Genomic DNA, 17,574 nt, shown 5'->3' with positions numbered 1-17,574 from the left:
AGTTTTAATTATATTAGGCAATGGATTGATCAATAAGAGATTGGACACTCTGCAGGAAATTACTGCTCAGACTGGGAAAACTCTCTTGCCTGGAGTTGACAGTGGAGGTGCAAAACCACCCTAGATATGGAGGTAATGAATGATCACAAAAGCCTTAAGAATAATTTACAGATGTTGAAAATATAAGTTCTGGCTAAGACCCTCTCTATATTATAGACACTGGCACCAGTTTAACAATAGAGATGTATGTATACTAAAGCTATGTAAATAACTTACTTCAATTTGCTGGCAATTCAAAAAGAATAGAAAAATTGGGGGAAAGGTTGTTTCACGTGAAATAAAACATTTTGTTTCAAAATTAGAAAATTTAACATTTTAAGAAAATAAAACTGAAGGAAATTTTGAAATGAAAAAAAATCAGAATGTTTTGTTTCAAAAAGGTAAAAAGTGGTTTAAATGTCTTCAGAATTTTGGAGGGGGAACGATTAGGCAAAGCTAACATGAATTTGTGAAACTTTTCATGGATCTGCATTTTTTGACAAAAAAAGATTTGTCTGAAAGATTTCCTCACAGCTCTACTTTATAGACTTTGTTCCATTCAAGACTGGGAACATCAGCTTTAAAATTAACATTATTATTAGTACTAGTAGTAAATTTTAAAAAATTCTGTTTTGGAAAAATCAAATGGCTTTGGTTCAACTTTTACCAAAAAGGAGAAGCAAATTGCCAGATTCCCAGGGACTCCCTGAGCTATCTCTGGAGTCAGAGGAGGCCCACACCTCACAACTGAAAGCCTAGAAGCCCTGAGAGTCCCTGCTACATCTGAGGTTCCCATGGATGGATCACTTGATGAATGGAACCTTTCTGTTCACTCCCTCTGGGGTACTGGGCATTGACCACTATCAGAAGACAGGATACTGGGCTAGGTGGACCATTGGTCTCACCCAGTATGGCCATTCTTATGTAATGTTCCACATGGTGGAGCTGCCACACAGCCTGGACCCTGGACATCTGGGCTTCCCCGCAGTCGGCCAAGTAATCTGGCAGGGAACCAGCTGGCTGGAAGTTTGTCAAACCTCATATGTTTCTGCAAAGCATTCCTGGTTTGACGAATCTGCATTTTCTAGCAAAACCCTTTCCATTGGGAAAGTCCTGACCAGCAATGGTTGTTATGCTGGTGCTAATTTATTTAAAGTAGAAATAATCTAAATATTAGACAAAAAAACTAAAATACATTTGCAAAAAAAGATTCAGATTCTTTAAAATATTGCTGTTGACCTTGACCTGTGCTAAGTGAGTGCAAAGTAAATATAAAATGCAACTATTCTGATCTGAAAGTGTTTTACAGCGTCATTGCACAGGGGGAAGGCAGGGGAAAATCAGTCTCAAAGACAGTGACATTGCAAAATCTGTTGTAATCACTTGTTTGACCACTACAACTTAAAACATTCTTAATGTAGCCACGGAAGCTAGAAATGGCAAGCTGCAGGCAAGGGTTTGAGGCCATATCTGGGCCACTGAGCAGCCTGAGCAGTGCAAAGTGGCTGGAAATGACGCTGATGATCTGGCCCTAGGGAATTTATTTTCCCTCATTTATTCAGGAACATAAAAATACATTAATTTTCCATTCTACAAACATGTCTTTCCAGTCCCTGTAGGGCTGGGAGCTATCCAGAGGGGAGACATACGCGATCATTGTGCAAAGCAGCTTTTAGTTGGACAGAATAAACAACTGGGGCTGAATCTAAAATGGAAGCTGTAAACTTTGAGCTGGGTTTCATGATTGTGGACTAGTACATTATATAAAGGTGTTATAGTTTGTAGCTACTGTCATGGGATATTGCCCTATCATTTTCCTCATTTGCTGTTATGTTATTAATATTTAAAGGGACAGACTCCCATAGATTTCAATGGTGTTTGAATAATGCTTAAATCCAATTAATCTTTGTAAATAATTAAGATTAGTCATGTGATACTAAAACCTTTCTCTGTCTATATACACAATATATCTATATTATGACACACACACAAATATATAAATAATGCAGTGGGCTTAGCATCATATGCCAGATCTCAATTATTTTAAATAACTAAGCTATTTTTCCATACTTTTTCTTCAGTAAAGTGAATTCAGGGCAAGATTCCTCACACTGCCCTAATATCTAGTGATCAAGAAGTGAAAGAGTTGTTTATTCTCCTTTAGGATTGAGTGATTTTGTTTTAAACTTCCTTTATATGTAAAGGTTTCATGTGCATACCTGCCTACTTGAAACTGGGCAAAGACTAGCATCAGACTTCATGCAGGGAACTGAATGCTTAACAGATAACAATGTCTTGTATGGTCAGATCTTCAGATGGTGTAAATCACTGAAGTGAATGGAGCCATGCATAAGAACATAAGAATGGCCATACTGGTCAGACCAAAGGTCCATCAATCCCAGTGTCCTGTCCTCTGACAGTGGCCAATGGCAGGTGCCCCAAAGGGAATGAACAGACAGGTTATCATCAAGTGATACATGCCCTGTCACCCAATCCCAGCTTCTGGCAAACAGAGGCTAGGGACACCATTCCTGCCCACCCTGGCTAATAGCCATTGATGGACCTCTTTTCCATGAATCTATCTATCTCCCTTTTGAATCCCGTTATATTATTGGCTTTCACAACACCCTCTGGCAAGGAGTTCCAGAGGTTGAAAGTGTGTTGCATGAAAAAATACTTTCTTGTGTTTGTTTTAAACCGGCTACTTATTAATTTCATTTGGTGGCCCCTTGTTCTTGTATTATGAGAAGGAGTAAATAACACTTCCTTATTTACTTTCTCTATACCACTCATGATTTTATAGACTTCTATCATGTCCCCCCTTAGTCACCTCTTTTCCAAGCTGAAATGTCCCAGTCTTATTAATCTCTCCTCATATGGAAGCTGTTCTATACCTCTAATCATTTTTTGTTGCCCTTTTCTGAACCTTTTCCAATTCCAATACATCTTTTTTGAGATGGGCGGCGACCATATCTGCACACAGTATTCATGGTATGGGCATACCGTGGATTTATAGAAAGGCAATATGATATTTTCTGTCTTATTATGTATCCCTTTCTTAATGATTCCCAACATTCTGTTCACTTTTTTGACTGCCACTGCACATTGAGTGGATGATTTTAGAGAACTATCCACAATGACTCCAAGATCTGTTTCTTGAGTGGTAACAGCTAATTTAGACCCCATCATTGTATATGTATAGTTAGGATTTTTCCAATGTGCATTACTTTGTATTTATCAACATTAAATTTCATCTGCCATTTTGTTGCCCAGTCACCCAGTCCTGTGAGATCCTTTTGTAGATCTTCGCAGTCTGTCTGGGACTTAACTATTTTGAGTAGTTTTGTATCATCTGCAAATTTTGCCACCTCACTGTTTACCCCTTTTCCCAGATCATTTATGAATATGTTAAATAGGACTGGGCCCAGAACAGATCCCTGGGGAATGCCACTATTTACCTCTCTCCATTCTGAAAACTGACCATTTATTCCTACCCTTTGTTTCCTATCTTTTAACCAGTTACCAATCCACGAGAGAACCTTCCCTCTAATCCCATGACTGCTTATTTTGCTTAAGAGCCTTTGGTGCGGGATCTTGTCATAGGCTTTCTGAAAATCTAAATACACCCTATCCACTGGATCTCCTTTGTCCGCATGCTTGTTGACCCCCTCGAAGAATTCTAGTAGATTGGTGAGGCATGATTTACCTTTACAAAAAACATGTTGACTATTTCCCAACAAATTATGTTCATGTATGTGTCTGACAATTTTGTTCTTTATAGTTTCAACCAATTTGCCCGGTATTGAAGTGAGGCTTACTGGCCTGTAGGTGCCAGGGTCACCTCTGGAGTCCTTTTTAAAAATTGGCATCACATTAGCTATCTTCCAGTCATTTGGTACAGAAGCTGATTTAAATGATAGGTTACAGATGACAGTTAGTAGTCGTGCAATTTCACATTTGAGTTCCTTCAGAACCCTTGGGTGAATACCATCAGGTCCTGGAGACTTATTACTGTTTACAAAAATAAAGAACAGGAGGACTTGTGGCACCTTAGAGACTAACCAATTTATTTGAGCATAAGCTTTCTTGAGCTACAGCTCACTTCATTGGATGCATACTGTGGAAACTATAGAAGATCTTTTTATACTCATTCCACCAGGTTTCTGTGATGCCTATTATGTCAATATCTTTATCTAATACTAGGCACTCTAGTTCACCCATCTTATTATTTAGACTTCTAGCATTGGTAATAAGCATTTTAAAAACTTGTCATTTTTTGGCTGTCTCCTATTGCATGACATAATTGAATGGGACTTTTTAAAATTTGACTGTTTCTCATCAGATCCTCGCTGTATTTTATCATTTTTCATCCTCTCCTCCTTATTAGGACATAGGGAATCTCCATTTATAGATCCTCCCTTAAGGGATGTCCAAACCACATGCTCTTCTGCGCCTGCTGGCTTTCCCCTAGCCCTTAGTTTAAAAACTTTTTAATTTTAAATGCCAGCAATCTGGTTCTGTTTTGGTTTAGGTGGAGCCCATTCTTCCTGTTTAGGCTCCCCCTCTCCCCAAAGCTTCCCCAGTTCCTAATAAATCTAAACCCCTCCTCCTTACATCATCATCTCATCCACGCATTGAGACCCTGCATTTCTGCCTGTCTAACTGGCCCTGTGCTTGGAACTGGAAGCATTTCAGAGAACGCTACCATGGAGGTCCTGGACTTCAATCTCTTACCTAGCAGCCTAAATTTGGCCTCCAGGAACTCTCTCCTATCTTTCCCCATGTCGTTGGTACCTACACGTACCACGACCATCAGCTCCTCTCCAGCACTACACATAAGCCTATCTAGATGTCTCAGGAGATCCACAACCTTCGCACCAGGCAGGCAAGTCACCATGCAGTTCTCCCGGTCATCACAAACTAGCTATGTTTCTAATGATAAAATCACCCATTACTAATATCTATCTCTTCCTAATAACTGGAGTTCCCTCCCGCAGAGAAGTATCTTTAATGTGAGAGGATAACACATCATCATCTGGGAGGAGGGTCCCAACTATGGGATCGTTTCCCTCTGCTCCAGTTGGATGTTCTCCTTCCCTGAGGCCTTCATCCTCCTCAACAGCACAGAGGCTGTCAGACCAGTGTTGGGACCATTCTACTGTGTCCCGGAAAGTCTCCTCTATGTACCTCTCTGCCTCCCTTAACTCCTCCAGCTCCATTCTGGTCTCCAAAGTCCGTACACAGTCTCTGAGGGCCAGGAGCTCCTTGCACCTTATGTATACATACCCCACCAGCCCATAGGGCAGGTAGTCATACATGCTGCATTGGGTGCAATAAACTGGGTAGCTCTCACTTTGTTGCTGGATTTCTGCCTACATTCTCTTTTTACTCCCGAAGCTTGTTCCCTTGTTGGTGCTTTGTTTTTATCAAGTGGTGTTTTGACCGTTAAGTGCAAAGAATGTTAGGTGTATCTAGCCCCTGCTCACACTCACCCTGTAAACTCCCTCGCCAAACTCCCCTGTTAGCCGCTCCTGTTCGCTAGCTCCTCTGCAGATTTATATCAGCTGAGACTCTAGTCCTTAATAACTACTGATATGGAGCAGACTTACTTAGGGAGATAAAGATAAAGGAGCTCTTAAAAGAGGATTAAAATCTGTCACACTAGCTGGAATTTTAGGGTTGAGGGAAAAAATGTAGCACATTCCAAAAGCAAACCGATAGTCTGAACTGCCTAAGGGATTGATCCTGCCCTATTACATGGGATTTTATCAATTGACCTGAATGGGAACAGGATCAAGCCCCAACAGATTATATGCTTTGCAAAACTCTTTTGAAAGTCTGTCTTCCTGGTTAAAGCTTGTGAATCAGAGCCATACTTTAATATGTTTGAGATTTTGAATTATTATGCCATATCTATTCCATGATAAGTATGTGACATTAGTAAAAACAAATATACTTCTCTTATTTCTAGTATTATATATTTTCCCCAGATCACTGACTCAGCAGTCACTAAATTCACTAAAAGAAGGTGACTTACTTTTGCTTTGTCCATTCTGGGGCTTCGTAGTATGCCAGAATCTCTGGAGAATGCTAAGGGAGAAATCAAAATAGAGTAGGAAGTTATAAAGCCACAGATTCTTAGACTGCTCAAAATTGTTAGGCCTGGCAGGTAATGACAGAAAATATGTCAGCTGTATGAAATTTATATTGAATGATTTGGATAACAGTTATGATTTCCTAATAGTTATTAAAGTATTGGGGCTAACATTTTAGAGAACTAAATACTGTACCTGTTAAAGCTGTCTTCATGTAATCTTGAATGGCATTGTCTACCCTGGTACTAAAACAAAGATTGTGATGTGCCCTAACAGTACAACAATTGGACTGTTTTGAAGCATACATAGTTTTTTTATAGTTCCACAAAATTACTTTCCTTATTTGGTTTTGTCTGTTGATTTCTTCCCTTACCTTTGAACTTCCTGCAGCCCCCACCAGCACATCCCTCGGCCTGTGACGCTTCCCACACCCCCATTGGTCTGGAACGGCGAACCACAGCTAGTGGGGGCTGCAATCAGCCAAACCTGCGGATGCGGCAGGTAAACAAACCGGCCCAGCGCACCAGGAGGCTTACCCTAGTGGGCTGCATGCCAAAGGTTGCCGATCCCTGCGCTAGATCATTATTGGTCAGGCCTTATGGTGAAAATATAATCCAAAGGAATGAACTGCCATGTGAAGACTGAATGAATAATACTGGTTGAACCATTCATAGGAAACAATTTATTAATCAAATATACCCCCTCTCTGTTCACACATTAGCCATGAACAGATCAGAGATTTGATGTTCACAATTATTTACTATTTTATCCAAACATTTCTGTGAACATTAAGAATGTGTGTTGACTGGAAACATAAGTCATACAGGCTGTTTCTGAATCCTGATTGAATGTTTACCTCTTAGAACAAGGGTTCTAGGGCATATACTTATAACAATTCAAAGTTTGTTGTGTGAATACTCTGCAATAAATACTTAAATTTTATTTTCTCAATGACCACTCCTGCGAGCTGACTTGTTTGCTTTCCATAAATATTTTAGCGAACACAGAAGGGGCACAAACACAGCCAAAGTAAATATGTTAAAAATTAGAATGAATGTTTGTGAATAACTTTCTGCAATACGCACCCAGATCCAGATGAGAACAGGTGCCAAAAGCTCTAGCCAACACCTGATCCCTGGGTGCCAAAATGCTCAACTGCCCTAATTCAGCTGCCAAAGCCTCTGATCTTTCCCCTTGACAGCTACTACAGTGTAGTTACACAAGCCAATACTAAATTCTGTGGCATGCTGACATGTTGAGAGCAATATAAAATGAATTGGAAAAACACCTCATCAAGTACACTGTGCTGTTTACAAATGTCTGCTTCTCAATTGACTTTGCAGAAATTCTTGCTACTGTAAGAACCCACAAGTCTCAGTGCAGAATTTAGGTCCAGCTTGCTATGCATAAATGGGCGTCTTCAAATACTGTTTTGTTGTCCAGCTTGAACACTTGTAGACTTCTCAGTGAGCAGAACCAGACCGGAAGGGTGGTGGTGGTGGTTGTGCTGTAATTTTAATATGGCACCCTGTGATAGGGTGTATAAGCCCAAAACTGGGGAACCAAGGGTTAACAAGCAACTCTGGTCCTAGAAGACTCCACCCATTTACACCTGCTGGGAATGCTCACAATGGAAGCAGAACTCAAAAGGGAGCCACCCAGTTCACTCAGGGCAGACAGAGGAAGGGAGCAGGCTTGGTTGCATCTGCCTTCAGGCTGAGAATCCAATCTTCCAGTCGCAGGGCCCTGAGCTGTAACCTAGTGGAGTAGGGAGTGCTCGGGTTCCCCTACTGCATGTGCCTCAACACCGGCAATCCAGTCTCAGACTCTCGCCACTGTGCAATACCACTGGGCTCAGACGCTGGAACACCCCCACTCCCTCCACCTCCTTCCCTGACAACTGGTGGAGAACACAGGCAACGACCCAGTCCTGACAGAAGGGCAGCAGACATATTGACAAACTAGCCCAACATAGACCATGGATTCAGAAAAGCTGCTGAGATGGATGATAGTGAGCAAACAACAGCAGGCAGCTCAACAACAGCAATAACATGGTCAGCTACCGCACAAATAGCTGCCCAGCAGCAACAGTAGCAACCCAACAGCAATGCAGCAGATACTCTGAAGGAAGGCGGCACACTATCAGGAGCAACACCAACGCCTTATTGAACAGATAGCGGCACTCCTGGACCCTCAGAGGACTCCTAAATTGCAGCACCAAGACCCTTATGTGAGGTGTTTCCGCCTCCCACCCAGACCCTGTAAAAGTGCTGGATTATGTCAAAGTAAAAGCAACCATTTTAGACTACATGGATATCAACCCTGAAACATTCCACCAATGATCCGGGGGGGGGGGGGAATACCCAGAGGGAGCCCGATCACAGGTAGTGGTAAAATGCCTGAAAGAAAGGTGTTGGTGCTGGCTATAGTCCGACAACCAGACCAGAGTACAAGTAGTGGAGTTCATCATGCTGGAACAGCTCATCCAGATTCTCCCATCTGGTGGGAAAGAATGGGTGAAGCACCGTAGGCCAGCAACACTGGAGGAGGCCACAGCCCTGATGGATAGCTATGTGGTCACACAGGATCTGTCCTCTCTTACACCGAGGACTGGGATATCCAAACTCAGAACACTGACTCCTAGAAAAGGTGGGGCTAGCGGGGGAAGCCAAGGACTGGTGAAGTGGCTGCTCCTCTTCAGGTCACTGCCACCTGGGGTCTACAGCCCAGCCACCAAGGTGGAGCTGAGAGGGGACCAAAGTCGCTGGGAAGGGTGGTACACCCCACAGGGAACCCATACAACCCCAGAGAAGGGACAGTCAACCACAACTCCAAAGAGGAACTGTTTTTATTGTGGACAGAAAGGACATTTTAGTGGGAATGCAACTTTATGGACTGCAACTATGGGCAGACATAGACATAATGCACCAGGGCTCCCAGATGGGGCCCAACCAAGATGATAATCCCAGTATGAATCAATGGGTCTCAGGCAACTGGCCTAGTAGACTCTGGAGGCAGGGGGAAAAAAACATGAGAAAACTTAGTAGAATCCCCCAAGTTTTGCCACTGTCAATAATATTTACAAACTTATGGATGACAAGAGAGATCATGGAAGACTAGAGAAGAGCTAACATAGTCCCCATCTTGAAAGTGGGAAAGGAGGAGCCAGGGAACTATAGAGCAATCATCCTGACATTGATAACTGGGAAGGTAGAGCAATGTCTAAAACAGGGATCAGCAACCTTTGGCACGCAACCCACCAGGGTAAGCCCCCTGGTGGGCCAGGCCAATTTGTTTACCTTCCGTGCCCTCAGGTTCATTCAATCACAGCTCCCACTGGCCACGGTTCACCGCTTGCAGCCCCCAATGACCTGGAATGGCGAACTGCAGCCAGTGGGAGCTGCAATCAGCCGAACCTGCGGTGGCAGCAGATAAACAAAGTGGCCTGGCCCACCAGGGGGCTTACCCTAGAGGGCCGAATGCCAAAGGTTGCCAATCCCTGGTATAAAATGTTCAATTTGTGAATACCTCAATGATGAAGGGGTGATCACTAGCAGCTAGCATGGATTTACCAAGAACAAATCATATCAAACCAGCTTGATTTCCTTCTTTGGTGGAATAGGGGGGAATCCAGTGGACATAATATACCAGGACTTCAGCAAGGATTTTGGCACAGTCCCATATGACATTCTGATAAGTGGGCTCGAGAAATGGGGGCTCAACAGAATAACCATTAAGTGAATATATAACTGGTTAAATAATCTCAAAGAAAGTGTAACTATTAATGGAATGATGTCGGATTGGATGGAGGTTTCAAGTAGTGTTCCACAGAGCTCTGTTCTGGGTCCAGTGTTGTTTAACATCTTTATTAATAACCTGGATACAGGTAGAGAGAGCATACTGATCAACTTTGCAGACAAGAGAAAGTGAATGGTGGTTGGCAATACTTTGGAGGATAGAGAAAAAAATCAGAGGGATCTTCTTGATAAATTGGAAAACTGGGCTATAAGCAACAAAATGAAATGCATCAAAAGGCAAATGTAAGGTGCTACACTTAGAGAAGAAAAAGAAAATGAACAAATATAGCATGGGGAAAAATTAGCTTGGCAGTAGCACTGCTGAGAAGGATCTGGGAGTTGTTGTGCATCACAACTTCAACATGAATCAGCAATGCAACGCTATTACAAAAAAAGTAAATGCAATTTTAGATTTCATTAACAGAGGCATAGTATACAGGTCATGGGAGGTGCTACTACCATTCTACTCGGCACTGGCTAAGCTTCAGCTGAAGTACGGTGCCCAATTTTGCTCACCATTGTATAGAAAGGATGTAGAGAAACTGGAAAGGATCCAGAGGCGAGCAACAAAGATGATCAAAGGGATGTAATGCAAACCACGAGAGCAAAGTCTGAAGGAAATGGGTATGCTTCTTTTGGAAAAGAGCTAATTAAGGGGGATATTATAGCTGTCTTTAGATACTTGAAAGACTGTGGAGAAAAGTTGTCCTCTGTGTCAAAAGAGAACAGGATAAGAGGCAAGGAGTTTAAATTACAACACAGCAGATTTAGATTAAATCTCAGGAAAAGCTTCCTAACTATAAGAACAATAAGACAATGGAACAGACTGCCTCGGGATGTTGTGGAAGCTTTTTCATTGGAGGTCTTCAAAAGGAGACTGGGTAGCCATCTGTTTTGGATGGTTTAGACACAACAAATCCTGCATCTTGGGAGGGGGTTAGACCAAATAATCCTTGAGGGCCCTTCTAACCCTATGATTCTATGTTGGGCATTCCTACCTACCCCCAATGCATACACAGGGATGTACAACCCTAACGCATGACAAAAGTACAGCAGAGGGGGTGGGGGGGCACACCAAGTCTTGCCAGGTAGGGCTATCAACCATCCTGGCCTACCCCGTGATATTAGGGAAGGACTGGAAATGTCTTGGGGAGGTCCTGAAATGGTAGAGCAAAGACCCCAGTGGAAACCATCCCAAAAAGGAGGGGGCTATGCCCTTGTCTACACTGGGTGGGGGATTGATCTATGTTACCCAACTTCAGCTACATGAATAATGTAGCTGAAGACGATGTACTTAGATAGACTTACTGTGGTGTCTTCATCGCGGTGAGTTGACTGCTGCTGCTCCCCCGTAGAGTCTGCCTGCGCCTCTCGCAGTGCTGGAGTACAGGAGTTGATGGGAGACCGCTCGGGGTCAATTTATCACATCTAGACTAGACGCGAATAATCAATCTCTGCTGGATCCATCACTGCCCGCCAATCCAGCGAGTAGTGAAGACATACCCTTATGGGCCTTGGCAATATGGAAGATCCTGGAGAAAGTCCCTCCTATCATCCAAGAATTGAATGGCTACCAAGTCTCAGGTTTTCTGGGGAGACAGGAGGACCAGACTATGACCCAGGCTTGGGGGCAGATAGCATTTTGCAATGGGGAGGAGGGTGAATTTTGACAAATGTAACAGTGGCCCCACTTCGAGCGATAGAATGAGTGACTTCAGAGGGTAATACAAGACTTCCAAACTCAAGATCTAAGGAGACAGTTCCTGGTCCCCAAAAGTTTCTGACAGAGGGTTCTCTACCTAGCACACACAGTGCTGTGTGCAGGATTTGGGGAAAGAGAGAAGATGCTGAAGAGGATGGAGGTACACAAAATAGAACACTATTTTTGTGCCTCATTCCCTGAATGCCAGGGCCCAAAGGGATGCTGAAGTCCCCGGGGTTCCACTCCCAGTAGTGGGAATACCTTTTGAATTGATAGTCATGGATTTAGTGGGGACCCTCAAGAAAAGTGTATCATGATACCATCACCTGTTAATGCAATGCAGTACTCTGAAACCATCCTGCTCAGCACAAAGAATGCATCAATCATTATGAATGAGCTTATGAAGGTGATTTTGAGGGTCATAATTATCTAGGGAAATACTGGCGGACCAGGGATCCAACTTTTCATCCAACTGATGTGGGAATTGTGTGAACTCCTGAAGATAAAGGCTCTGAAGACATCTGTTTACCATCCACAGAAAGATTGACCAATGGAGTGGTTTAACATGATCCTGAAGGCTATGTTAAGGAAATGTGTGGATACAGATCCTCAGTACTGGGACCAACTGCTTCCGTCTCTGCTATTTGTCATACGGGAGGTCCTTCAAGCCTCCATGGGGTTCTCACTCTTTGAACTGTTGTACCAGAGACAGCCCAGGAGGATTTCTCCCCCACCCCCGGGAAGCCTGGGAGGAACAAGAATCTATGGTCTTGGGCTCAGTACCATTCATGCTCCACCAAGGGAATGGCTGAAAGCACTAGGAAGCTCCGTGAAAGAGAAACTTGTGAAAGCACAGCAAGTCTAGGTATGCCCCTACAAACAAAGGGCATGGTTGTGCATATTTGAATCTGGTGATAAGATGCTCTCATTACTCCCTGAGTCTGAGTAAAAACTACTGCCCTGGTGACAAGGGTCCTTTGATGTGATAAGGAGAGTAGGGTCAGTCGATATGACATCAGAAGATGAAATGAGATGCAAATATATCACATCAACCTCCTAAAGGCCCAGAAAGCTCAGGAGGGCCTAAGTGGTAACACTGTACCCACTGAATCCAGAGCTGGAGTCTCAAGCTGTGACATCGCAACCCAGCCCCATGCCAATGATACCAGACCTCCCCCAGTGCAGTGAGTGCAAATGCTGCAACTGATTCAGATATTCCCCAAAGTGTTCTTGGCCCTTCCAGGAAGGGCACTACCAACCCACCACCACATTGTGATGACTCCAGGGCAGAAAATATGTGAGATCCATTGACCCATGTTAACGAAGATGTGAGTAGTGGTCCACAGAGAACTACAAGCTATGCTAACTTTGGGAGTTATCAAAAAGTTTCACAGTGAATTGAGGAGTCACATGCTGCTACCAAAAAAAGCCAATGTCTCAGTTCTACATAGACTTTCAGAAAGTCAACACAATATCAAGGTTGACATGTACTGAATGTCCTAATTGGTGGATGAGCTATTGGAGAGAATGGGTAACAGTGAGTACATCTCTACACTTGACCAAAGGGTACTGGCAGATCCCACTGACAGCAGAGTCCTGGGAAAAGATAGTCTTCCCAATCAACTTTGGCCTATACCAGTTTGTGACTATGCCATTTGGCCTCTATGGAGCAGCAGCAGATTGACTGGGTGCTGTGGCCCATGACCAGCATGCATCCACCTATATCAGTGACAATCATCTATAGCCATAATATGGAAGACAACCTACATTGTGTCATCGTGGTTGTTTGGGCGCTCAGGAAGGCCACAACAAACCCTGCCCAGTGTCACCATGGATAGTGGGAGGTGACATACCTCAGGTACACTGTGGAGCGGGGCCAGCTGCACCTCTTGGTGGACAAGGTCCAAGCGCTGGGAGATTGCCTAATACCATCAACCAAAAAGCAGGTACAACACTTCCTGGGCTTGGCCAACTGTTACAGGGGCTTTGTATCAGATTTTGCCACAATAGCCACCTCCCTTACCAACCTGCTGAAAGGCACCAGCACCAAGAAGGTGAAAAGGATGGAGGTCAGTGACAGGGCCTTCAGAAACTCAAAGAACCAGCTAATCCAGAGGCCAGTTTTCTTCCACTCCGACTTCATGAAACAACTCATTCTGCAAACAGATGTGAAAGTGGGCCTCAGGACTGTGCTGTCCCAAGAGGTCATGGTCAAAGAACAGGTGATCCTATACATAAGTAGAAAGCTGATTGCTGGGGAGGTGAAGTACTCAACAATTTAGAAATGAGGCTCTGGCCCTGAAGTGGGCCATAGAGGCACTTCATTGTCATCTCCTATGAAATCCCTTCCTGTTTGCCCTCCATTGGCTAAACTCCATGAAAGACACCAATGCTTGGATCATGAGGTGGTAACTTTCCCTACAGCCCTAAAAGTTACAGGTAGTCCATCACACAGGAAAGACATACAAAAATGCTGATTTCTTTTCCTGGGATTGAGGAGGGTGGCAGGAGGAAGACCTGCCTCCAGGTCCTAACCTGAGGGGGAGAGAGTGAGTGATGGAATGTATAAATCTCACACCAGGGTACTGTGGGAGAAATGATCAACTGTGGGCCTAGAAGGCCCCCCTCAGCCACACCGGCTGGGGCTGATCACAATGGAAGCAGAGCTCAAAAGGGAGTAACCCAGTTCAGTCAGGGTAGACAGAGGAAAGGAGCCTGTAAGCTTCTGAAGGGAGGCTGCAGGAGCTCCACACTGCCTGGACCAGACCCCACTGACGAGCTGCCAAAGGCACCTGTGGAGACAGGGACTGAGGGAGAAGAGCCTCCAGATCATGGTCAGGGAGAACCCCTCCCCTGGAAAGTCTGTAAGCACACCTTGTTGTGTCTTTGGAGGTACAAAGGCCACAGTAAGAAGTGACCAAGGGAGCAGGTTTGGTAGCATCCGCTCCCAGGCCGTATATCTGACCTGCCAGTCACAGGGCCCTGGGTCAGAGCCTGGTGGAGTAGGAAGGTCTCAGGTTCCCCTACTGCTGGCCCCACTCACCACTGGAGGACCCAGCCACAGACTCTTGCCACTAGGCAATACCACCAGGTTCACATGCTAAATCTCCACTCCCAAAGGCCCGAGACACCCAGAGACAAAACCTCCATTTTAATGGGTCAAGCCTAGCATACAAAATGAAAAAGACAAAGAATCATGAGGAACATATTTTCCCCGGTTGAAAAAAGAGAAACAGATACATCTTGGAAATTTATTGTGAATTTTTCAGCTCACCACACAACACTTAATCTGAAATAGCCCTTTTTCTTCAGCCAGTCTGATGGTCTCTCCTTTAATTAAACTGCAGGCCATATAATAAGTATTTCAAGGAAGATTCAAGCATGACACACACGATCCTGTTTCACAACAGCTAAATAAAGCAATGGCTAGTGTAATTACACTCCACCTGCGTACTTTCTCTGTTACCAAGTCATTAGATTTAAGGTAGCTAATGCAGCATGCAGTATCTCATTATGAAGTGCCATGTCGCTCATCTAGCTCATTTTTTCCAGAAACACAATGCCAGTTATATAGAAAGATTGATGTCAGAAGGTGACTTGGGCCCTAAGGATGTCTGTAGTCTGGTATTTCCACTGACCTGCATCTATCTGAGGTATTTATATAGCACTCATCACCATAGCATATAGATGCTGCCTAGACACATGGAAATGTTAAACTAGAAACACTTAAATACTTCATTAATGTCTATAGGATAGATTGACAGACTGTCCTCCCATGCAATTATTGGTGTCAGCCACCATTAGTCCCCTAAGACAGCTACCTGGACATTGTATTCAGTTGTATAGAAATAAGCAAAGATACCTACTCACTTCCTGCCTCACCAGAACAGTTGCGTGGGGAATTGATAGAGTCCTGGCTTCTTCCCCTTACCCAATGGCCAGAATAGCTGAGCCAGTCAGAGCTGGGGTAGGTGGGATAAGGTTTTGTGGTAATTTACAACTGATACAATATTAATATAATATGATATTTTCTTTTTTCATCACTTCTGTGGAGAGAACTTTTTAAAAGTCAAGCTAGTTATTTTGCTGCCACTGAGAAAAAGAAAAGCAAAAACATATTTAACTGAAAACCCAGTAAGAGTAATCTCTTTGTAGTAGATTATGTCAGTTTTAACCTGTCATATCAGACAGCCTGATGTGATGTGATGTGAAGAGATGCGTGTGTCTTATTCTATCACCATCAAAAAACCTTTTAGTTATGCACAAACAAATATAGCTATATGAGGCATAAATGGAATAAATATGGGACTGAAAACTAGCATATTGATCATGCCACTTCTGAGATATGAAAATGGTGATGAGTAAAATTCTCAGAAAAATCAGATCAGTGCTTCCAAAATGACATATGAAAGACTCTGCTTCCCAGGTGTTCGCAATAATTTTAAAATATAAGAAGGTAAGAACAGGGCATGTCCTGTGATCCTCTCAAGTGGAAATCAGGCAATACATCAATGCATAAGGCAACAAAGGCATACAACATTTGTAAAAATAAAATTAAAATAAAAACAGTTAGAGAAAGAATGTAGTGGTGTAATATATTTCAATGCTTTCAATTACTTCCTCTATTCTTCATGTCACTGAGAATCCAGCAGTGTGGTTAATATCTACAACACGCAGCTAACTATCCATCCCCTGCAACAGCTTCTCTACCAATACTCTCAAGTATTTCAGCTCTTCATCTAGAAATTGTTGTGTGTGTGATTCAAACGTAAATTAGTTTTTCAGTGTTAAATACCACATGAAGCTAAATGAATCGAAAAAGGATTTCATCTATATAATACCACTCCCAAGTTATCAAAAGCATTTATTCATGTAGTACATAAGTAGTTACTGTTATAACGTCATGTTCAGTTCTTTCTTTGGAACCCTTTAAACAGGAAACATGCTCCCTGTTTAACTCACAATTACACATGTATAATTCTGTTGTTATCCATAGGCCCAAGGAACATAAGGTGTGTGTGGAATATGTACATCATCTGAATTGTAACAGGATAGCCTGAGCAAAGGAAATAAATCTTTTTTCAGTATGAGCATGAGAATTTGTGCTATCTACTTAAGACAATAGCCCAAGAGACCCAACCAATAGGCCATACATGCCATAAAATACCCATGCTAAGGTTGAAATTTTGCCCACAGCATAGAGCCCCTGTAGCTGAACAATGTAAGATCAATGAGGGCTGTAGGAGGGGGAGAGAAAGAGAGCCCTTCCCTAATTTCTCTATGGCTACATGGAGTTGCACCCTATTCTGGAAGAAAGTACTGGACAATGAAACCTATGATTACAAAAAACACCTTAAAACTAATCTGCTCATTCACTAAAAGATAGTTTACCTCTTTTATCATGGTGACTTTTAATTAAAGATGCTATGGAATGATAATCAGAATTACTTAAACACACACATACAGAATCACCAATGCAAGCAGACATTTTGTAATAAAAAAAAGAAGATTCTCTGTTGTCCACGGAAGAGCCTACATGTAGATTAAATATATCAGGGAATTGCTTAAATATTATGATAACAGGCTCTAAATAAAATCCTAAAATGATAGAAAACAAAATGGCAGCACAATCTACAGATGTTTCCACAGGTGGGAGGAGCATATAGCCTGTAGGACTGTGTCCAGGCACTGTATGTCTGAGCTGACAGCTCTGGGTTCTGTCAATGTCCCAAGAGCTGCACAGATCTCAAGAGACCCTTGTGTGTTTGGGGGGGGGCGGGGGATCAAATTCCCTGCCACACTTATGAAATGATTAGAAGGAATCTCTGGAAGATGCAACTTCTGGAGATTTCTGAGCACCACTTGTTAAAAAGTATAAATTTGACCTTCGAAAGGAAGCACAGTTTTCAAAGTGACTAGAATCTGGAGGACTATAAATACA

At 43.0% G+C, this 17,574-nt stretch overlaps 1 protein-coding gene across 2 annotated transcripts in view; it reads right to left on the bottom strand.

Moving 5' to 3' along the window:
- Window positions 1-17,574, bottom strand: part of LOC311519232 (uncharacterized protein) — a 220,145-nt gene that overhangs the window by 163,665 nt on the left and 38,906 nt on the right. For both annotated transcript variants that reach the window (XR_014711233.1, XM_084625539.1), the window contains exon 2: window positions 6,077-6,129. The gene's annotated coding sequence lies outside the window, so the exon portion shown is untranslated. The remainder of the gene's footprint in view (window positions 1-6,076; window positions 6,130-17,574) is intronic.

Source organism: Lepidochelys olivacea (assembly GCF_965140295.1).
Source record: "Lepidochelys olivacea isolate rLepOli2 genome assembly, chromosome: 1".
Classification (NCBI taxonomy): domain Eukaryota; kingdom Metazoa; phylum Chordata; order Testudines; family Cheloniidae; genus Lepidochelys; species Lepidochelys olivacea.
The sequence above is the reverse complement of the archived record's forward strand: the minus strand, read 5'-3'. Positions and strand labels throughout refer to the sequence as shown.